General features: G+C 44.8%; 3 non-coding genes across 3 annotated transcripts; all 3 read right to left on the bottom strand.

Annotated features, from left to right (window-relative positions):
• Positions 1-619: 619 nt before the first annotated feature.
• LOC142465325 (small nucleolar RNA SNORA79) lies at positions 620-763 on the bottom strand. Its single transcript, XR_012787853.1, has one exon. It is a non-coding gene; the product is annotated as a small nucleolar RNA SNORA79 (small nucleolar RNA).
• A 5,139-nt stretch (positions 764-5,902) lies between these two features.
• LOC142465324 (small nucleolar RNA SNORA79) lies at positions 5,903-6,046 on the bottom strand. Its single transcript, XR_012787852.1, has one exon. It is a non-coding gene; the product is annotated as a small nucleolar RNA SNORA79 (small nucleolar RNA).
• Positions 6,047-10,351: 4,305 nt separating this feature from the next.
• On the bottom strand, positions 10,352-10,495 carry LOC142465323 (small nucleolar RNA SNORA79). The gene has a single exon (XR_012787851.1). It is a non-coding gene; the product is annotated as a small nucleolar RNA SNORA79 (small nucleolar RNA).
• Between the last annotated feature and the right edge of the window lie 1,304 nt (positions 10,496-11,799).

Raw genomic sequence — 11,799 nt, 5'->3', positions numbered from 1 at the left:
ACTGAAATCCCATAGCCCATCACCCAGGGCAGAGGTGAAATAGCTGTCATGGGTGGCACCAAATGATCCATGTGTATTTACTCGGAGCACAGGATCAGATTTCTTCTGCTGGCCTCAGTAACGTACCAGCTTGTGTTTTAAACCAATTTACCCCATGGCAGCCAGAGGACCTTTTAACTATCCTTTTAGGCACAAGATTGTGAAGGTAACTCGCCTTCAAGTTTTACACCGTAAAAATAGTCTGTTTCCTGGTCTTGTAACCCCTAGAGAATTAATAATAAAAAAAAAAAAATATATGTGGAATTTACTATTGTACACAATAAGCCCAAGTAGAGTAGGACATTTGGTCATGGCCGTTTAACCGCAACTCTCCGCTGCAAGCAGTCACCCGCAATGGGTAAGTAAACCCACTACAACACTTATATTAACCCCTTACCCCAACCAGTAAAAGCCTTACCATAAAAGTGGCCGGTGGCTGAGGTTCCAGCAGCGAATCAGAATGTCCCATTCTGAGCCCGAACACCTGGAAGCTGTGAAGAGATATCAGTTCAGAGACTCTGACCTCTAATAAAGTAGTTTTGCAGCGATGCTGGGAATTAAATATATTTTAAACACAACCATTTGTCTGACCCCGCAAAATTCAGAGAGCGGATTTGGCAGCCAACCTGCCACACCACCCCCAGAGTGAAAAAGGTCATTTTAATCTGCGAAAGCCTAAAATCCCACAGCCCATTGCTTGGGGCAGAGAGAGGAACGGCTGTCGAGAAGCTCTAATACAGATTAAAACGGCAACAGCCAGAACTTGTAATAAGAGTATGGCAGTCACCGAAAGGGTGTAATAAGTCAACAACCCCACTAACCTCAAGTATGTTTAGATCACTGGGACCCGAGAGGCATTTATACAAGACTGAATACTACAGCTTTTTAGCCCTCTATCAGACACAGCGGTGGGTGCACACCGCTGCGTCATTAGGTGGCACATACCATGCATGTGAGTGCTACATGGTATAGAGTCATTAGGTGGCACATACCATGCATGTGAGTGCTACATGGGATTGCTACATGGTATATCTGTTCTATGGATTGTGCTAGAGGTTGTAATGGGAAGAGAAGATATAAAAATAGACTTGCTAAATTACCTACAATTAATTTGCTGTGTCTGAAGCTGCAACCAGGTGCCCTCAAGGGAATAAATCTTAAAAAAATAAAAAAAACACAGGAGAAACATTGGTTATTTTGCATAGAAGGAATAACGTCAAACAACTCGATTAGGGAGAGTATCTTGTTGAAAACTGAACACAAAACAAACAAACATTTGACTGATATAAAGCAGGTAGACTCGATGGGCCAAGTTGTTCTCATCTGAGATTTAGATGATACAAATTGACCCATGGCCATGTTTTGTATAGCCTACACCAGGGGAGCCCGAACTTGGAGCTGCGCCTTCCCTGCCTGCCCCACACCAGGTGCTTGCGCCTCCCTTACTTTTTTTACCAGCATCAAATGATGGCGCGGGTGACGTCACATTACCCCATTGCCGTGGTGACGCGTGTCAAATAGCACCACTGGGTCATGTGACGTCGCATTGCTCTACGGCATCATTTGACACTGAGTTGCCATGGTCACGTGGTACAAGGCGGCTTCCGAATCCCAGTCAGTAGGTTAGAGGCCTCGCGCAATCCCACCATTTACTTTACATGCCTTGGGGAACACCGCGGGCCCCGAAAAATTCAATCCTGCGCAACCCTGGCCTGCACACCCAACATATATTTTATGTGTCGAAAGGAGTACTACTGGGAATGCAAGAATGTATAAAACAAAAAGATAAGAACCCCAAAGCACAAAACATGCAAGTCCTGAGATGCAGCTGTGAATAACTAGGCTATTAAGACTACTCCCTTAGCAGAGGCTAAGGGAATGTTTGCAGAGATAGTGTTGGGACTTGCAGAAAGAGGGCACACATTGATGTGGTCTGCAAGCTTACAAATGCTTTGGCCAAAAGGGTTAACCATGTGACCCTCACTTATGAGAAAAGAACAGAAGTATTTAACTATGACTTGTCATGTTGAATTGGAGTTCTGTCATTTGGTATAGCCACATGTATCCCAAGCATTATTGTATTCCCTTACTGTATTAACTCCTACCACCCCTGTTACGAGAATATACCACCACACTTTCTACAAAGTTTTTAACATTCCCCTTAGCCATGTCCTCCAGAACTGGAAAAGTACTCTAGGTGAGGTCTTACCAATGGTCTATAGTGACATCACTCTACAACTGAACATTGGATTTTCCCATTGCTTGCCTACTTCCAAGTCAGCTGAAGCAGTACCATCACTAGACGGCCCATTGAGTTTCTAGCAATCAGAGGATGCCACATGGCAGAGATAAAGGCCTGCTCAGAGCATATAGGGTAATCACAGAATTCAGGTGAAACACGGACTATGCCAACTCATCACCACAGGCCAGACCCTCAGCCAGAAGCATGGCTGGTACAACCACCAATATCAATCTACTCTGCACTACAGGCATACCCCGGTTTAAGGACACTCACTTTAAGTACACTCGCGAGTAAGTACATCTCGCTCAATAAGCAAACGGCAGCTCACGCATGCGCCTGTCAGCACGGCCTGAACAGCAATACCGGCTCCCTACCTGTACCGAATCTGTGCGCAAGTGGGGAGACTATAGAGCCTGTTACACATGCGTTATTTACATCAGTTATGCACGTAGATGATTGCAGTAAGGTACATGCATCGATAAGTGGGAAAAAGGTAGTGCTTCACTTTAAGTACATTTTCGCTTTACATACACGCTCCGGTCCCATTGCGTACGTTAATGTGGGGTATGCCTGTATTTGACTTCATAATTTTTTTTCCCTTTTAATTAGCAATTGCAGCATAATGGAAGTCTAGACAACCACTAAACAGCCCCTACCTTTGCCCTCAGTGTTAGTTGTGCAATATTAAAAGCCTTGTTACCCGAAAATTAACGAACGGGCTATTCTAACCACTGCGAAAAAAGTTGGTATTCTGCACAAACTGGCAACTTAAACTTTACCGTATTATAGCATTAAATATCTAAAATTAAAACTGTACAAGCATTGCTCATCGTGCAGGTCTTATTTTAAAGGACAAACACCCAAGCAACATACAGACGTCATTAAAGTAGTACCGTGCATGGGAATTGTTCTGTTATTAGATATGATAATCCACATACAGTAAACTGTTCAGGCGTTTGGCAGCATAAGAATTAGTAGAGCATACACAGCTTTGCAAGCCTTGAGTTTGAGATGCAGTATGGAAGCAGTGTCATTTCTTACCCATCACATTAGGTAATCATACATCTGAGATTCGGCACTCATGGGTCACCTTTCAGTAACACACAGGGGAAGCAGGATGTGAAGATCTCCAATAGGACATCTTTAAAAGAGAAAATAAAAATAAGCAAGATGCAAAATAGGGGTTTATAGCTTTTAGGCAACTGCACCCCACTGAGGTTCAGGGGATCCAGCTCAGAGCATAAAAATAATCATATGGTCCTCAGGTGAAACACGGACTATGCAAACTCATCATGGCAGGTCCACCCTCTACAGCAATTAGGTTGCAGAATCTTCCCACATTAAATAGGCCAACTAAAGTCTCCAAACCTTATCTCATCCAGATTGCATCTTGATCAGAAGCTGGGTTTAATGCGCGACATGTCCTAGAACAGGGGTGTAAGGAAAATAGAAGATGGGGCACACAGATTTAAAAATAGAAAATATTTATTATAGCATACACAACATTTTGACCCAATAGGTATTTGTCAAATGCAAAAAAGTGCTTTTGTGCACTTGACAAAGACCTATTAGGTCGAAACGTTGTGTATGCTATAATAAATATTTTCTATTTTTGAAATCCGTGCGCCCCATCTTCTATTTTCATTGTATGCTGTGGATTGGACGCAGCCGATCGTAGATCGATGGGAGCACCGGTAACCATATCAATCTCTTTATTACACATTGGTGTGCAGCATTTTTTCTTGTTGTATCACTAGAACAGGGGTGCACACCCCCTGAGATTTGGGGGGAGGGTACGTCGGTTGCAGAGGCCCCGCGATCTTCCCCAAGGCATTTAAATTAAATGCCGGGGATCGCGTGAGGCCTCTGCCACGTCACTTACCTTGTCTCCCGCAATGCGTCGCCATTTGGTCCAGTGACGACGCATTGCCATGGCAACGTGACGTAACCAGACGCCGGAGACATGGTAAGGAGGGGGAGAAGAGAGTACAGACAGCAGGTTGCCTGGGGGGGGGGGGGGGGAGAAGAGATAAATGCACACCCCAGCCCTAGAACAGCAAAACATGGTAATCATTGTGCATGCAACAAAGCACAACGGCTCGCATAGCACACACCCTATCCCTCCTGGGAAACCAGTCAAGTTCATATGATCTATTGACTGTATGACTCCTACTCCATCCCCATTACAAGTCACAGTATCATGGTGTTATTAGTTACACTAGCATAGAGCATTTACACGGAATTTAGAGAGTAAAACAAAACAGGATTTGAGACAAACCTTCAGAAATCCCCGGATCCTCTCTGGGGGAGGAACAGCGCGCTTCCTGTATGGAAAAGTGGAACAAAGTCATTACATACATCCTGATCTAGCAGGACCAGAGAATGACATATATTGCGCTCCCCTCTGAAAGCAAATTGTGCTACTGGCCTGATACTAAACTCTAGCTTCTTTAGTGGCACTGCCTTAAACTGGATCTAATTGCACCAATGAGGCTGTTACAGTTTGTGCCAATAGATCTAATTCAAAATGTAGAAGTTTTCACATATAAAAATGTAAATTTAAACATAGAATAAAAAGTACGGGTGGGCGCTTCTGCCCTCAAACAAGATGGCTGCCAGCGTTGTCTGAGACCGGGAAAGGAAGCAATTCATGCAGCTTCCCAAACAAAAGATGGCTGGCACCTGCAGTATATGGAATCATTAAGCAGGATAGAGATATTACTATGATCTTAAACACGCGCAGGGCCAAACACGGCCCCAGTAACCCCAGCCTCTCTGCATTTTTGCAATGTGTTATTTCACGTTAGTGCAGAGAAAGAGTAGCACAATATTTCATCAGGAGACCCACACACTTCTCTGCACTGTGAGGATGGGAAATAGCCCAATTTGTGTACAGTACTTTTGGGCACCGATCTAGTTGCTGATATTTTTTAAACTAAATATAAGCTTCAGGAAGCAGATTTAAAGGGGCAGTTCAAGCAATATCCTTCCCGGAGCACAGCCATGAAACAAACTGAAATCCCATAGCCCATCACCCAGGGCAGAGGTGAAACAGCTGTCATGGGTGGCACCAAATGATCCATGTGTATTTACTCGGAGCACAGGATCAGATTTCTTCTGCTGGCCTCAGTAACGTACCAGCTTGTGTTTTAAACCAATTTACCCCATGGCAGCCAGAGGACCTTTTAACTATCGTTTTAGGCACAAGATTGTGAAGGTAACTCGCCTTCAAGTTTTACACCGTAAAAATAGTCTGTTTCCTGGTCTTGTAACCCCTAGAGAATTAATAATAAAAAAAAAATATATGTGGAATTTACTATTGTACACAATAAGCCCAAGTAGAGTAGGACATTTGGTCATGGCCGTTTAACCGCAACTCTCCGCTGCAAGCAGTCACCCGCAATGGGTAAGTAAACCCACTACAACACTTATATTAACCCCAACCAGTAAAAGCCTTACCATAAAAGTGGCCGGTGGCGGAGGTTCCAGCAGCGAATCAGAATGTCCCATTCTGAGCCCGAACACCTGGAAGCTGTGAAGAGATATCAGTTCAGAGACTCTGACCTCTAATAAAGTAGTTTTGCAGCGATGCTGGGAATTAAATATATTTTAAACACAACCATTTGTCTGACCCCGCAAAATTCAGAGAGCGGATTTGGCAGCCAACCTGCCACACCACCCCCAGAGTGAAAAAGGTCATTTTAATCTGCGAAAGCCTAAAATCCCACAGCCCATTGCTTGGGGCAGAGAGAGGAACGGCTGTCGAGAAGCTCTAATACAGATTAAAACGGCAACAGCCAGAACTTGTAATAAGAGTATGGCAGTCACCGAAAGGGTGTAATAAGTCAACAACCCCACTAACCTCAAGTATGTTTAGATCACTGGGACCCGAGAGGCATTTATACAAGACTGAATACTACAGCTTTTTTGCCCTCTATCAGACACAGCGGTGGGTGCACACCGCTGAGTCATTAGGTGGCACATACCATGCATGTGAGTGCTACATGGTATAGCGTCATTAGGTGGCACATACCATGCATGTGAGTGCTACATGTTATAGAGTCATTAGGTGGCACATACCATGCATGTGATTGCTACATGGTATATCTGTTCTATGGATTGTGCTAGAGGTTGTAATGGGAAGAGAAGATATAAAAATAGACTTGCTAAATTACCTACAATTAATTTGCTGTGTCTGAAGCTGCAACCAGGTGCCCTCAAGGGAATAAATCTTAAAAAAATAAAAAAAACACAGGAGAAACATTGGTTATTTTGCATAGAAGGAATAACGTCAAACAACTCGATTAGGGAGAGTATCTTGTTGAAAACTGAACACAAAACAAACAAACATTTGACTGATATAAAGCAGGTAGACTCGATGGGCCAAGTTGTTCTCATCTGAGATTTAGATGATACAAATTGACCCATGGCCATGTTTTGTATAGCCTACACCAGGGGAGCCCGAACTTGGAGCTGCGCCTTCCCTGCCTGCCCCACACCAGGTGCTTGCGCCTCCCTTACTTTTTTTACCAGCATCAAATGATGGCGCGGGTGACGTCACATTACCCCATTGCCGTGGTGACGCGTGTCAAATAGCACCACTGGGTCATGTGACGTCGCATTGCTCTACGGCATCATTTGACACTGAGTTGCCATGGTCACGTGGTACAAGGCGGCTTCCGAATCCCAGTCAGTAGGTTAGAGCAGGGGTGAGCAAACTTTTTATGCCGAGCCCCCCTTTTCATCAATGATATTTGTCGGGCCCCCCCTGCCTGATGTGAACAAAAATCACATGAAAAAAAAAAACAAGTTTAAACGGTATACAATACAAATGTGACTACAAATACATATAAATACTTACATATTTCAACATTATATCGATATGTACGATATCATGTGTGACAATCTCAAATAGATTCTCATCATCTCCTCTCCTCAACCCCCTTTGACTGCGGCCCCGCTGGTGCTGAGCGCGCAGTAATTGCCGCTTTTACTTACATAAATCTATATGTGTAAGTCCCTGCTCATGTGCTGTGCGGGCACGCACGCTCACTCAAGTTAGGTGCTTGAGTAAACAAAAAATTAACTTTCAAGCGTGCTCAACTTGCCCGCAATAACATCCCCACCTCCACGCGCGCTTGCGAAATAGCCAGGACACCCAGCGCTCATGCTTAGAGAGCTGGTGACATCACCGCTTTCAAGCATGAGCGCGGTCAGCGCCAGCGGGGCCGCAGTCTTTCTATTGACGTCTATAGACACCTGCTGCAAATGCATTCTTTAATATTGTTTACATTTTCAATGCTTAGTTAGGGACATTAATTATTATCCCCCATGGACTGTAAAGTGTCTGTAGAACTGCAGGGTTATAGCGACCAGAAGACAGTAGGACAGGGATGAGAGAACCATGAATGCACTCAAATCTTATTCTCAAATTCATTGCACTTATCATAACATTTGGAGCTGTAACATGTTTATGAGATGGATCACTATCTGTTTATTTGGCTGGTATCTGGTAATATTTGTTTCTTTTGGTGCACTGTCAATATCACACAGGCAATTATTTGGGGGGGGCATTCATTCCACCCCATATCTACCTCCCTTCCCTCTTCCCCCCCTTTTTGTCATCCACCCTCCTACTTAGCAGTATTATTTTGTATACCTTTTTTAACTGTTATGGGGTGTTTTTCCTTGTGTTTCAGTAATATTAGAGTACATTGGGTAAAATTCAGATAGCCTACCCTTTCTTGCAATTTCAGCTGTGCCTCCTGTCCTGTGTGACTGAAGAGAATTGCAAAGCAGGGTGCCAGGTCACGAGCATTAGCAGGAGCAGAGTGCTGCAGGGCAGGCACCATAAGCAGGGACATTCCACGTCAGACATGCCTGCTCCTCCCCTGCAGTCCTCCTGCATTCTTGCCCTCTTCTTCCGATCCACCAGCTACTCTAACAGGGTTCTTTTGCAGCTGGCTGTCATGCCCTCATAACCAGACTAATACATCCCCCCTTATAGACCAGGACTACAAAACACTGTGAGCCAGAACATACAGCTACATACATATAGAGAGGGTACATTCCCTGATATATGAAAAGTTAGTAGATGTTTCTTTAATCCTGAAACAATCGGTGCACTTTGTGCCTGTTGAGTGATTTCACTGTATTGTAGTGGATCTCTGGACTGTGACTGCACCTTTAATTGGATGCCGTAAGGGCGAGGGGGGGTGATGGAGTTCGAGTTTATTTATTAGCAGTCTGTGCTCTGTCACTGACAAAACAACTCTTCCAATTCCACACAATGTACACTGAATGCTGACCTACCTTATGCAGCAAGCTCAGTACACACAGCCCTGCTACACACACCTGACCAGCCCCTGATCTGTCCTCTTCCTGCTCTGTCTGCACAGCGCTGCTAAAGGGCAGACACAGGAAGCAGGGACATTCCACGTCAGACCGCTGGGGCATGCTCCTCCCCTGCAGTCCTCCTGCGTTCTGGCCCTCTTCTTCCGATCCTCTAGCAGCTCTGACAGGGTTATTTTGCAGCTGCTGTACCTCCGCCCCCCCTCCATCATGTTCTGCCGCCGCCTGCACACAGCATGTTTCGCCGCCACCAGGCTGCACCGGCCCTGCGACCCCCTTAAAAGATCTTGCGCACCCCAGTTTGCGCACCACTGGGTTAGAGGCCTCGCGCAATCCCACCATTTACTTTACATGCCTTGGGGAACACCGCGGGCCCCGAAAAATTCAATCCTGCGCAACCCTGGCCTGCACACCCAACATATATTTTATGTGTCGAAAGGAGTACTACTGGGAATGCAAGAATGTATAAAACAAAAAGATAAGAACCCCAAAGCACAAAACATGCAAGTCCTGAGATGCAGCTGTGAATAACTAGGCTATTAAGACTACTCCCTTAGCAGAGGCTAAGGGAATGTTTGCAGAGATAGTGTTGGGACTTGCAGAAAGAGGGCACACATTGATGTGGTCTGCAAGCTTACAAATGCTTTGGCCAAAAGGGTTAACCATGTGACCCTCACTTATGAGAAAAGAACAGAAGTATTTAACTATGACTTGTCATGTTGAATTGGAGTTCTGTCATTTGGTATAGCCACATGTATCCCAAGCATTATTGTATTCCCTTACTGTATTAACTCCTACCACCCCTGTTACGAGAATATACCACCACACTTTCTACAAAGTTTTTAACATTCCCCTTAGCCATGTCCTCCAGAACTGGAAAAGTACTCTAGGTGAGGTCTTACCAATGGTCTATAGTGACATCACTCTACAACTGAACATTGGATTTTCCCATTGCTTGCCTACTTCCAAGTCAGCTGAAGCAGTACCATCACTAGACTGCCCATTGAGTTTCTAGCAATCAGAGGATGCCACATGGCAGAGATAAAGGCCTGCTCAGAGCATATAGGGTAATCACAGAATTCAGGTGAAACACGGACTATGCCAACTCATCACCACAGGCCAGACCCTCAGCCAGAAGCATGGCTGGTACAACCACCAATATCAATCTACTCTGCACTACAGGCATACCCCGCATTAACGTACGCAATGGGACCGGAGTATGTATGTAAAGCGAAAATGTACTTAAAGTGAAGCACTACCTTTTTCCCTCTTATCGATGCATGTACTGTACTGCAATCGTCATATACGTGCATAACTGATGTAAATAACACATGTGTAATAGGCTCTATAGTCTCCCCGCTTGCGCACAGCTTGGGTAAAGGTAGGGAGCTGGTATTGCTGTTCAGGAAGTGCCGACAGGCGCATGCGTGAACTGCCATTTGCCTATTGAGCGAGATGTACTTACTCGCGAGTGTACTTAAAGTGAGTGTCCTTAAACCGGGGTATGCCTGTACAACACTTATATTAACCCCTTACCCCAACCAGTAAAAGCCTTACCATAAAAGTGGCCGGTGGCTGAGGTTCCAGCAGCGAATCAGAATGTCCCATTCTGAGCCCGAACACCTGGAAGCTGTGAAGAGATATCAGTTCAGAGACTCTGACCTCTAATAAAGTAGTTTTGCAGCGATGCTGGGAATTAAATATATTTTAAACACAACCATTTGTCTGACCCCGCAAAATTCAGAGAGCGGATTTGGCAGCCAACCTGCCACACCACCCCCAGAGTGAAAAAGGTCATTTTAATCTGCGAAAGCCTAAAATCCCACAGCCCATTGCTTGGGGCAGAGAGAGGAACGGCTGTCGAGAAGCTCTAATACAGATTAAAACGGCAACAGCCAGAACTTGTAATAAGAGTATGGCAGTCACCGAAAGGGTGTAATAAGTCAACAACCCCACTAACCTCAAGTATGTTTAGATCACTGGGACCCGAGAGGCATTTATACAAGACTGAATACTACAGCTTTTTTGCCCTCTATCAGACACAGCGGTGGGTGCACACCGCTGAGTCATTAGGTGGCACATACCATGCATGTGATTGCTACATGGTATATCTGTTCTATGGATTGTGCTAGAGGTTGTAATGGGAAGAGAAGATATAAAAATAGACTTGCTAAATTACCTACAATTAATTTGCTGTGTCTGAAGCTGCAACCAGGTGCCCTAAAGGGAATAAATCTTAAAAAAATAAAAAAAACACAGGAGAAACATTGGTTATTTTGCATAGAAGGAATAACGTCAAACAACTCGATTAGGGAGAGTATCTTGTTGAAAACTGAACACAAAACAAACAAACATTTGACTGATATAAAGCAGGTAGACTCGATGGGCCAAGTTGTTCTCATCTGAGATTTAGATGATACAAATTGACCCATGGCCATGTTTTGTATAGCCTACACCAGGGGAGCCCGAACTTGGAGCTGCGCCTTCCCTGCCTGCCCCACACCAGGTGCTTGCGCCTCCCTTACTTTTTTTACCAGCATCAAATGATGGCGCGGGTGACGTCACATTACCCCATTGCCGTGGTGACGCGTGTCAAATAGCACCACTGGGTCATGTGACGTCGCATTGCTCTACGGCATCATTTGACACTGAGTTGCCATGGTCACGTGGTACAAGGCGGCTTCCGAATCCCAGTCAGTAGGTTAGAGGCCTCGCGCAATCCCACCATTTACTTTACATGCCTTGGGGAACACCGCGGGCCCCGAAAAATTCAATCCTGCGCAACCCTGGCCTGCACACCCAACATATATTTTATGTGTCGAAAGGAGTACTACTGGGAATGCAAGAATGTATAAAACAAAAAGATAAGAACCCCAAAGCACAAAACATGCAAGTCCTGAGATGCAGTTGTGAATAACTAGGCTATTAAGACTACTCCCTTAGCAGAGGCTAAGGGAATGTTTGCAGAGATAGTGTTGGGACTTGCAGAAAGAGGGCACACATTGATGTGGTCTGCAAGCTTACAAATGCTTTGGCCAAAAGGGTTAACCATGTGACCCTCACTTATGAGAAAAGAACAGAAGTATTTAACTATGACTTGTCATGTTGAATTGGAGTTCTGTCATTTGGTATAGCCACATGTATCCCAAGCATTATTGTATTCCCTT

This window comes from Ascaphus truei, chromosome 13, assembly GCF_040206685.1.
Source record: "Ascaphus truei isolate aAscTru1 chromosome 13, aAscTru1.hap1, whole genome shotgun sequence".
NCBI classification, from domain to species: domain Eukaryota; kingdom Metazoa; phylum Chordata; class Amphibia; order Anura; family Ascaphidae; genus Ascaphus; species Ascaphus truei.
This window is presented reverse-complemented; position numbering and strand designations above follow the sequence as displayed.